Source organism: Juglans regia, chromosome 8, assembly GCF_001411555.2.
Source record: "Juglans regia cultivar Chandler chromosome 8, Walnut 2.0, whole genome shotgun sequence".
Classification (NCBI taxonomy): Eukaryota; Viridiplantae; Streptophyta; class Magnoliopsida; order Fagales; family Juglandaceae; genus Juglans; species Juglans regia.
This window is the reverse complement of record NC_049908.1, coordinates 20,891,143-20,902,962: the sequence shown is the minus strand read 5'-3', so window position 1 is coordinate 20,902,962 and position 11,820 is coordinate 20,891,143.

Here is an 11,820-nt window from a genome sequence, read left to right as displayed (position 1 = left end):
TCTCCTTTGATTGAACAGCATACCAAATTTGTTTTAGCAGTTGTATTCAAATTCTTCAAAATTGATTTATGAAAGAAGTTAGATAAAAGATTAAAAGAAACGATGTTGGTGATATTTAAATGTATTTATTGATTTAATCATGTCGTCTTACTAGTTGCCATAAAGTCAAGTGTATTTTTTGATAATATAAAACTTCCTTAATATTACGCTATGTGACGCTTCATGTATTTTTATTTTTATTTTATTTAATTCATTACTATCATGCATTATACTTATTTTCTAAAATTTGATAGAAACATTAATTAAAATGACATTGCATATACGTCAATAATAGGATTTAAATTATTACGGAGAAATACTTTCATTGTATGCCTAACCACAAAGAAATAAAAGATAAATAAATTCCAAAGAAATTTATGGAATATTGATATTTTCTTCAAATAAAAGGATATTATAGAGGTATGACTATCACAACATATAATAACATCATCAACAAATAAATAGAATAAAAAATTTTCAAATGAGAAAACTGGAACGTACCAGAAAGTTGAGGACAAATGAAAGAATGGTGGAAGTGAATAAAACTAACAAGATCTAATAGAAAGAACACATTAAGGGCTCGTTTGTTTTTAGAGATGAGATGAAATTTTTAGGAATATGTGTGAATAGTATTGAGATATGTTGAGTATAGATGAGATAAGATAAAATTGTGTTTATTTATAAAGATGAGTTAAGATTAGTTTGACTTTTTTTTGTAAATATTTATAGCTGTGGGACCCACAACTAATAATATTATTTTATTAAACACAAGTTAGCTGCTGAAAACGAATTCAATACCTGCGCATGAACAATAAATGGCTTTTATAGAATGACATGTTGGCATTTTCCTGGAGTGTGTCTTCATGTAATTTTTTTTTTCTTTTTTTGTTTCATACTTCCTTTATTAAAGAGATGTACTATACATAAGCCTCACACTCTTGCACACCACTTAAAAACATGTGATTTTACTTAATTTTCAACATATTTTATGAAACATATTTAATGAAATGTGAGGGTAAATGAATAAAATCACATATTTTTAAGTGGTGCAGGAGTGTGAGGCTTATATCTAGAATTTTTCTTATTAAAATAGAAATACGTCCCAAACATTTCTCCCGAAACCTTTTTTTTTACTTAAGGAAATGTTTTTTAATGATATTACGAATTTTTTATTTTTTTTAAAATGTTTATGATGATTAAAAAAATACAAGAAAAAAATAAAAAAAATTGAAATGCAGTGTTTGGGACATCTTTCGGGACAAATTTTCGGTGACTGTAGCACCGCTCTTATTAAAAACCCATGTGTAATTATTTTTTCTTTTTATCAAATATTTTGGTGAGTCATTGAAATATTTGTAAGAAAAAAAAAACCACAACCTCATTTAAAAAATATTTTCTATCTATAATCCTTTTATCAAATATTTTACAGAGTCATTCCTAATATTTTTTAATGATTTTTGCTATTCATTATTACTATAGCAGACACTCGTTAAAAAAAAAAAAAAGAGAATTTTTTTTAATATAAATGTGATGTAGGGATGATGTGTTAATACACCCGTTATCGTGAAACCTATTTTAATTTTAAAAAAATTAAAAATACCAATCATTAAACCCAACATTGTAAAAATAAATAAATAAATAACAAAATCTAATAACGTAATTCATCTACCATTTCTTATTAAATAAATAATCTGTCTAGCATGATGAAATATTGAGCAATCCACATCGACAATCGTATCATGTTTAAATTCATGGCTCGCACAAAATACATCAGTTGTCCAAAATACATCAGCTCGTTCTACAATATTACGAACTGTTGAGTGACGGTAATTGAAATAATCTTTATGCCCATGAAAACCCCTCTCGTTGTGATGATCACTCCGGTGATAACGTTCTCTTGGATAGGGGCAGCAATTCCGTAGTGCATGGATAGGCTGAATCCACAAGATAATACTGTCCTGAGAGTCCAGTTATTTTCAAAGCACAACTTTAAATTAATATAACAGCAAAAACAATGAAATCCAACTTAAAAATATTTGATAATGTTAGTAAAAAAAAAAAAAAAATCTACCATCTGGTGACCGTGGAAAATGGGCTTCTGGATCACTAGCAGTATGGTGGAACACATGTGCATCATGCACGGATCCCTCCCATCCAGTGTAAACAAATATAAACTTCATTTCGAAGTCAACTATTGCCAAAACATTTTGGGCAACTCGGCCCAACCTATTTCGATAAGCCTCGCACAACTCAGTTGGGATGACAACTGGTATCATCGTACCGTCCATCGCACCAATGCATCCTTGTTAAGTCAATAAATAAATCTGTCCTCCATCACAACCAACTAAGAGCATCCCCATCCGGTTCCTTAAAATTTTCTCTAAATTTTAGCTAAAAAGGACACTCCCTATAATTTTATCCTAAATTTTACTCATCTTCATAAAACCTTCTACATCTCATTCCCTATCCTTTCTCTATTCTATTAAAATAATATTCTTCTATTCTTTCTTTATTACTTTTTTCTCTCACTTCCATTTCCATTTTTAACTACTAACTATTTTGTCTTATTCTCTTATTTTCAAATATCACATTTTATAAATACTTATACGATTTTTTTGCCAGATACAGTATTATTTTTCAATTCAATATCGATATTAAAAATAATAATTTTTTTAAATATGTGCATTTTTCGCTTATTGATGGTAAATATTTTGCAGAATAGTATAACGGTAACATTTTTAATTCGCTATGATTAGTACACACGCTTTGTCATTTATCCAACGGTAACTTTTTTTGTCTTTTCTCCAACGGTAACTTTTTTTGTCTTTTCTCTAACGGTAACTTTTTTTGTATTTTCTCTAACGGTAACTTTTTTTGTCTTTTCTTCAACGTTAACATTTTGTGTATTATATGTAACGGTAACTTTTTTCTCTATAAATACGCATTTTGCTTGCATTCACATTCTCAAAAATCCAAGTCTCATCTCTAACTCCCTTCATTAAATGGCTCGTTCTTTCTTTCGCAAATTACTTACATACTTGTCATCTGATGATGAGCTGGATGCTGTTATTAATGCCGAGGCTGATGGAGAGTCATCGAGACATCATGGCAATCGCCAACGTCGTAAGTTTATTCGGCGTGATCATATTCAAGGGCATGAGCGCCTTTTTCGTGACTATTTCTCAGAAAATCCAGTATATCCCTCCAATCTATTTCGAAGGAGATTTCGGATGAGTTGTCCCTTATTTCTCCGTATCCTAAATGAGGTAGAGGCTTACGAGCCCTACTTCGTCCAGAGAAGAGATAATGCCGGAAGACTTGGTTTATCTTCTATGCAAAAGATAACCGCAGCACTTAGAATGCTGGCCTATAGGGTTACTGGAGATTTTATGGATGAATACATACGTATTGGAGAAAGCACCGCAATGGACAGTCTCAAAAAATTTTGCAAGACAATCGTAACTGTTTTTTCAGATGAATATTTGCAGTCTCCAAATGCCAATGATATTGCTCGATTGCTTGTTGTTGGTGAACAACGGGGATTCCCAGGAATGCTAGGAAGCATTGATTGCATGCATTGGAAGTGGAAAAATTGTCCCGCTGCCTGGAAAGGTATGTACTCTGGCCACATCCGTGAACCAACTATTATTTTAGAAGCAGTTGCTTCATATGATCTCTGGATATGGCATGCATTTTTTGGTATGCCCGGTTCACATAACGATATTAATGTGCTAGAGAGATCTTTTATTTTCACGGAACTTGCCCAAGGGCGTGCTCCACCAGTCAATTACACAATCAATGGCAACGACTACACTATGGGGTACTACCTTGCCGATGGTATTTATCCCAAGTGGTCAACGTTTGTGAAGACGATTCCATCACCCCAAGGGAATAAGAAAAAAAACTTTGCCACAGCACAAGAATCTGCAAGAAAAGATGTCGAGCGTGCCTTCGGGGTACTTCAACAACGATTTGCAATCGTTCGTGGACCTTCTCGATTATTCAAAGTCAATGACCTAACAAATATAATGAAAGCATGTGTTATTCTACATAACATGATCATTGAGGATGAGCGTGATGATAGTCAGGGTTTGAACATGGAGTATGATCAACTTGATGATGATCTTCCAGAATTGTCGCGCAATCCAACTAACGAGTTTATCAACTTCATTCAGCGCCATCATGAAATTAGAGACAGCTCGGCACATCATCAACTACAAGCAGACTTAATTGAACATCACTGGCAATTATATTCCCAACAATAGAAGAAAAGGTTGTATTAGATTCTCTATTTTATTATTAGTAACGACGGTGTATGAAAGTTTCTAGAATTTCCATTTCAAAAAACATGTTTGGTTCATGCAAATGTTGTCAAAAGTTATTGTAATCTTTTCATTATCTGTAATAGTTTAAGGATTTGTAATGTCGAGTTTCAATCAAGCAACATCTATCCATGTTAGACTAAAATTTAACGACCACGTTTTCCATCTTCTTAATAAAACTTTACAAATGTTGTCAAATTATATAATACAATAAATGCAGAAAAGTGTCACAAGCGAGTGGTACATAATATACATAGTCTAATTAATACTGAATAAAGGTTTAGTTACAAATAATAACAAATGCCTCAATCTGAGGATGCATTGCGTCGCGCTAATATCTCTCTTTGAAGTTGCTGGAAATATACTTGCTGAACTTCATTTAACGTACTGACATCGAGCAACATTATGCGCTCCTCTCTCTCCAACCGGGCGATTTCCAGTTTCTCCGCCTCCAACCTTAATCTCTCGTCCTCTTGTCTACATTTATTTCCCTCCATTTCTCGTTCATATGCCATCTTCTCAGCCTTGAGTCGGAAAAATTCTTTCTCCTGAACACGTGACTCCTCTAGGAGACTATATCTTTTCTTGCTGAGCTCCACAAGCTCATCTGAGGCCCTGCCTTGGGCCTTACGTTTTCCTTTCTCAGCTTTTCTCCCTATTGGCCTATCCAATTCGATGACATCATTACTTTCCAGATTCTCGCCCTCTGTACCACCCACTGAATCGATGGGTGAATTAGTTGCCACTGCTGATGTACGCGAATATGTAGGGGACATCGTCGACCTTCGCTTTGTCCCGTCCTTTGTGCAACGCTGATTCCATTTCGGCTGGTCCTTCAATAGCTACCAACAATGCTCGAACTGAAAAGTCGTTTTCTCAAGCGATTGGTACATGACCTTCGCTTTCTCAAACTTCAAATTCAAAATGAAAATCAAATAATTAACCACCCTATTAAAGATAAAGGAAACATAAGACTAGCTTTATAATGATATTTAAGTGTTGTCAATAATAAATAAGTGGATGCTTATACCTTATCTTGCTCAGTCATGCCACTTTGATTCAGCCCTTCAACTTGAGTGAGTTTAGCACAAAATTTGTTCGTCGCCTTTTGAATGGCAGACCACCGATGTATGAAGGACCCAACACTCCGCTCATTTGTACTTTCTTTATAATCATTGAAGTATTGACTAACTTTTTCTCAAAGTTGGGCATGTTTTTGGTCCGTTCCTTGGATGGCATCAATGCTACTATTCAGCCATGCGGAGACAAGTAACTTGTCTTCTTCGGGGGGTGAAGTTTGCACCCCTAGCTGATTTCCTTTGAGAGGGAGGCTGTACTTGGGGCGGGGGTGGAGAGTCATCCAAAGTCATGGAATGTTCACCTTGACCAACATAAATGTGGTCCAAGTTCAGGCTCCTGAGTCAGGAGGCTGGTGAAGAACATATTTCCATGCTCTTCTGAATCCATCTCTAAAAGTTTTTAAACATGGAAATGTGGTACACATATTAGAAATTTTTTAACTACATTTGCAAGTGATTTTGGTAGCTGGCTCAGGAATCCTATGGCAACGTATGACCACACTTGGCACCCTCCCTCACATGGCTGCAACAATCGATTGCCACTATTTATTGGCCATTCGGGTTACCATGCCATGGAGGTGTGTGCGAAAGTGTTCCATCACCATTTTTAGATTTTTTCATCATCACAGCCGAGAGGTTAAGACAACTCAAACCAATAACATAATTAGTTTGCAAACGTTTTAATAAGAGCATTCCCATCCACTTCCCTAAACACTTGTGTGTTTTAAATATGACTCAGAATGATTTAGTAAATTTACATTATGTGTGAGACACGAGCCCAACATCAAATAGCTGCAAAACCTTACCCAAACCCCACGTGCCTTTTGTGAAAAATATTACAAACTGCAAAATGGTCATTCGGGTGAGGATTACCCCGCCATCACAATGGGGCCCACTAACACTTATGAATTACCCCACTAAACACCATCATCATAGCCTAATAGTAGACATGCAGCCCCCTCCCTCCCCCACAAGTAATAATTATTCATCAGTACCAAACACTGCAAAGGTCCCAATAGCACAGACCAATTCACAGCCGAGGGGTTAGAGAAGGAAAATCCAATACTAAGCAACAAGTAAAATGCAAAAGAACATAAAAACATATACACATTTTGTCAAACCAACAGAGCTCAGTCCATGAGAACAATAATTAAAGAGACCACATTGGCTCAAACCAGCAAACACAAGGCACAAACAAGTCCAAACTGGTTGACTTGAATCACTTATTTTACTGCTTCAAACAAGTCCAAACACAGACTACATTGATAATAACTTCTCACGTTATTATCAAACTGCTTCAAAACCAAAAAGGCCTCATAATAAGCTCTATTATCATCAACTCAACATATAGATCAACCAACTCAGAAAAGTCCCATTCTCTATACGTTAGTCCAAATCAAAATACTTCATATTCAGAAATGAAGTTCAAAATGAAGTTCCTCTTAGTCCGAATCAAAATACTTGACAAACATGCTCAAAAATTCTGATGAATACAACATCAAACATGTTCCTAACTTTACATCATCTGAATTGCACAGAAAATATGTTTTCACCCAAAAATTTCAACTTCATTCAACTATACGAGAACGCTACACACAGAGTATTCCATTTGAAAACTAAAACCCAACAGAACCAAGCAAGACTCGTCAAACTCAAAGAAATCTAATCTGGACAGATCTGAAGAGAATCGCAAAAGGAAATAAAGCAAAAAATTATCATAAGAAAAAACAAATTTCATGGAAACAATGAGTGAAAACAGAAATTAGAGAGGATATTACTTGAAGAACCGAAACCCAGATGGGGAAATGGGTTTCAGAGAATGTAATCAACCGATTAAAAATCCTCAGCCAAACAAGAAAAACTACATCAAGAGGAGATAATGATTCATGATTTCGCACAGCTTTTGAGTTCAATGGATTTTGACAAAACCTCCCGCAAACGATATGAGCGACCCGCTTTTGCGAAAACAAAAATAGAAAAGTTGCTTGAGATTGAAAGATGAACAGATGGAATCCTTACCTATGAACGAAGGTAGGCGCGAGCGATTTTGGTAGTTGCTGTGAATCGAGAGGAAGAGAGGAACGCGGGACCAACGGCAATAGATTTAGGGTTCGTGCGATTGGGGATGTACAGTGATTCCCCAAATATGGGGAATGACTGTGGATCCCCTAAAACAAATCCCTATTTTAGGGAATGGGATGGGAGGCTCGTTTTGGATTTTCCCTAAATTTAATCTTCAAATTTTAGGGATAAAAGCACTTTACGCATCCGGATGGGGATGCTCTAATGCATGATGTGATTGTTACATTGTATATTGTAAAAGAAAGTTTGAATTTTAATTGTTACTTGAAATCAAGAATAATTACGATGGTTGCTTGAAATATAAGGGTGCACACTATCCCTGGGAGTTGGAATAATCAAATGTCTCCCAATCTCGCATAATGCATTAATCACATTTCTCACGTTTTTATTGATTGTTTGTGTAGAATGTTGGAACCTGTCCCCAACAATTCGCTGGCCTTCTGCATGGCCCACAAGAAGGCAAAACATACCCACAACTTCCTCTACCATCACTTCTCTTCTAGAATCACGTAACAATGCGCATAAACAGCGGAATGTAGGTACCTCCATACGAAACATAATCTTGCAGTTATCTGGATAGCCATTTAAAATTTCTAAAACATATTGATGCCCTCGGAAGCCTATATTATGTTGTGGCCTTGGGTGATTCCTTCTCAGTCCACGGGACAGTATCCTAATAGCGTTCATGATATCTATGGGCTCCATCGAATCATCACTATCACTCCCATTAGTCTAAGGATTGTTATCATCCATGCTCTACTATATGATATGGAACTGGGCTAAAAACTCAAGACAAGTTGGGGAATAGACCAATAGGAGGGACCTATAGCACTAACAAGTAGTTTTCATGAGTGTACGTTTCCATTCTAGACAAGAAAAATCAATCTCAATTTATGCAAATAATCATGCAAACATTCATTGAAATTATAGATTGACTCTCTATTGTCTAATATATTGCCATGAACATTAAAGAGTGCTAGAGAAAATATTCAATAGATCTTGGATAGCCCACTCAATTTTTAGCACAAACCCTCCATCAATCATGGGCATTGTACATGATGTCTACACTCACTTTGAATAGCTATTCAATTACTTTATTGAGTTCCCACCATAATTACGTCATTTTAGAGAGGTAAATCCAAAGTAGAGGACCACTTTCACAAGGTTTGTGTCAGTCAATGTAAGTAGTACCAAAGGTGTAAAATTGCACAAACAATGCTTTAGAGACTACTTCCTATAGGTGGTGTTACGTATAACTTCATGGATTATATCATTTAGGCCATCAAAGTGAATTGTTACCTCTCCCCTTTCAATAGGGAAGGGCCAGGTTTGGTCAGGCGAACCATCCTTTGGAGTTGGATTTTTGCAACAATTACAAAAATTAACAGATAAATAAATTAAAAGCATCTTATGGGATATAATACACATACATACAACCCAAGAGATAGATATATGAACTACATCTACCGTCAAATCGAATGGAGCACCCTATGGTGTAGGACATATGGAGTGTTTGGATCTTTATAATTTTAGCATTTAGCTTTTTAATAGGTTTCTACTTATACTATATTATTACATATGATCTTCTGATTTGTAAAATTTCTTTTAATGGTATAAGAGTTTGGGCAATTATCCACATGACAAATGTACAGCAGTTATACCTCACATTTGCATTCCTTTTTCTTTTCCCCCTACAGATGAAAAATGGCTAATTGAAGGGGCCAGAGACATATATCATGGGTTGAGAAGCCAATAAGACTAGTAAATCCTTATATGTATACTTTATTCCAATAATGTTGTTTCTCATGTATCATAGTAATGCCCTCTCACAAGAGCGAACGTTAAAGAAAGTAATAGAATTGTCGAATCTAACATTTTTTTTTTGACTAAACTGGTGTTAACCTTCATTAAGAGAGGACTTACAAAGTTGATTTGAAAAACAAATCAATTACAAACGTTAATATCTTTCCAGTACACTTTCGTGACTGACATGGTCTAGTCCAGACAGTAAATCTCTAAAGACCTAGATCTTTAGAGAAAATACCACCTATGTCCACGACAGAGATTACAAAGCCCCATACCCCGTCTAAGCAGGGTAGGGTATACCAAACCCCAACAACCCCTCGTCAACACGGAGTGGGGACTAATACTCCATTCAGACCAAAGTCCGAAGGTACTAATTTTTTTAAGATTTTTATTAACCTAGAAACTACATTACACAAAGAAAACTACAAAGAAAAACACTGCAACAAAAGAAAAAGAACACAGAGGCTGCTGTGGCGTGTGAAGTACACGCACCACTTTGGGAAGGGAACCGCCAGTTGACCTTGGAGATCCCGAACTCACAGACTCCAAAAATGCCGCGTGTGGTGTTGGCAAAGGGCTCCTGGGTGGTGCGTGAAGGCCAAGCGCCAAACGACGCCGAAACTTCGAGCCGCGCGTGCGGGCTACTCGCCGCTCCGTTTGGTGCCGCATTCGGTGGTCTTTAAGATCGGCGGCAGGGCATCACCATGGCGGGGCGCGTGCTGGCCTGTGGTGGCGAGAAGACCCATATCGGCGATTCACTCTTATTTCGCCTGAAAATACACAAAAACACAAAACAAAAACTACATAGAAGAGAAGGGATGGAGGAGGAGAAGGAGGGAGGGACGGGAAGGGAGCCAAAGCTCCCACCCCTGAAGCCGGATCTGCGAAGGAAGTTTTTAGAGAGAAGGGAGAGAGTTTTTAGACCACTGAGTTATTTCTGTCGAATCTAACATGAGTGAACAACACATGGCACTCAAGCAATTTTTTTATTTTTTTATTTTTTGATAGTTAATAAGAGAAGTTTTATTCCAACACATGGCACTCAAGGAATTTAATCATAGTATTTCCCTCTTTGCGTCATGCAAGTTTTTAGCATTTTTTTTTTACAAGCAAACCAATCAGTGGAAAAGTTATACTAGTGATTAAAATCATTCTTTACTAGTGCGATTCTATTTTAAAGTTCTGTATGTTTGACTTATCAAGAGAAGAACATGAAAGTTCTATTGTTTTTAAGTGAATAGCTTATACTATGAGTACATGATTAATAGAGATCATATATATGTATTTCTTCATGGCTACAATTGATAATAAATCTTTCCAAACCAAAATAGATGGGTCATAGTTGGAGTTAGGTCATGGGCCTAAAAGGTTTATAGACAGTCAACCTAATGGCCCAAAACATAGCAACCACCAACCATTTCTAATGAACAATCAAATTCACATAGGCTTTATAGAAAACATTATAGAAAAGTAATCATGTAGGTGATAATTCATCTAAGAATGATGTCAAAACTCAAGGACAATGCAAATCTTTGGCTTTAAAAATTTGGACAATGCAAATCCTTAAAGGCTAGAGATTTTCTAAAGCCATTCAGAAAGGCCCATTTTACATAGTTATTAAACAGTATTTGAACAAATGTATTATATAAGTTGGACCAATTTTAATTTTATTCCACTTGCTAAGACAATGACCCCACTGAACCTAAACTGCTAACCCAACATAAGCATCTGGCAAAAACTTTGCCCTGTATCTCAAAGTTTTAAAATTGATTCACATGTTCACCTTATGTCAAAAAATAATGTCAGCTAGTTTTAAAATTGATTATGATGTTATTTATCTTCCTTGTTCCAGATGCAGAGAAGTCATTTTGGTAATGAGTAGTGAAAACAAGTTGTATGTTTATTGAAATTGGTATTTCAGGATCAGGTCAGCTTTTGAAGCTTTATAGGAGGAATAACTTTCTTTTGTACAATAAATAATGCCAATTACTTGGTGCTCTCTTGTGCCTATGTTTTTCTGCGTAATGACCGCTGAAGTGGCTTAATGCAGGAGCTATCTTAAGTTTAGTAGGTTGTCATAAAATAGAAGATATTAGAGAACTGTCAGCTGGTGTTGGACTTCAGGTTGTGAGGTTAGTTATTTCTTGTGTTTTTTCATCAATCACAGAAGCCATGCTTTTTTTCTAAAAGTCAATTTTGTGTGGGTTAGGTTCTGCACTGACAGGGATTCAGCATACCTGCTTATATCTGGAAGCATTAAGTAGTCAAGGCTATTGTTTAGACTGGTTTTGGAAATTTAAAATGGCAGTTTGGAGCAGGTTCAGGTTGAATTGTTTGAGAAACAATTATGTGGAGATTCAAAAGTGAAATTCTTATCCAACACTCTATGGTGATAATTCAGGCGCACCAACAATGAAGGTTTACTTCTTAACTAAGTAGATACCAGGTCAGGTTTTGTCAATTGCTTGTCAACACAATCAAAAGAACAATAA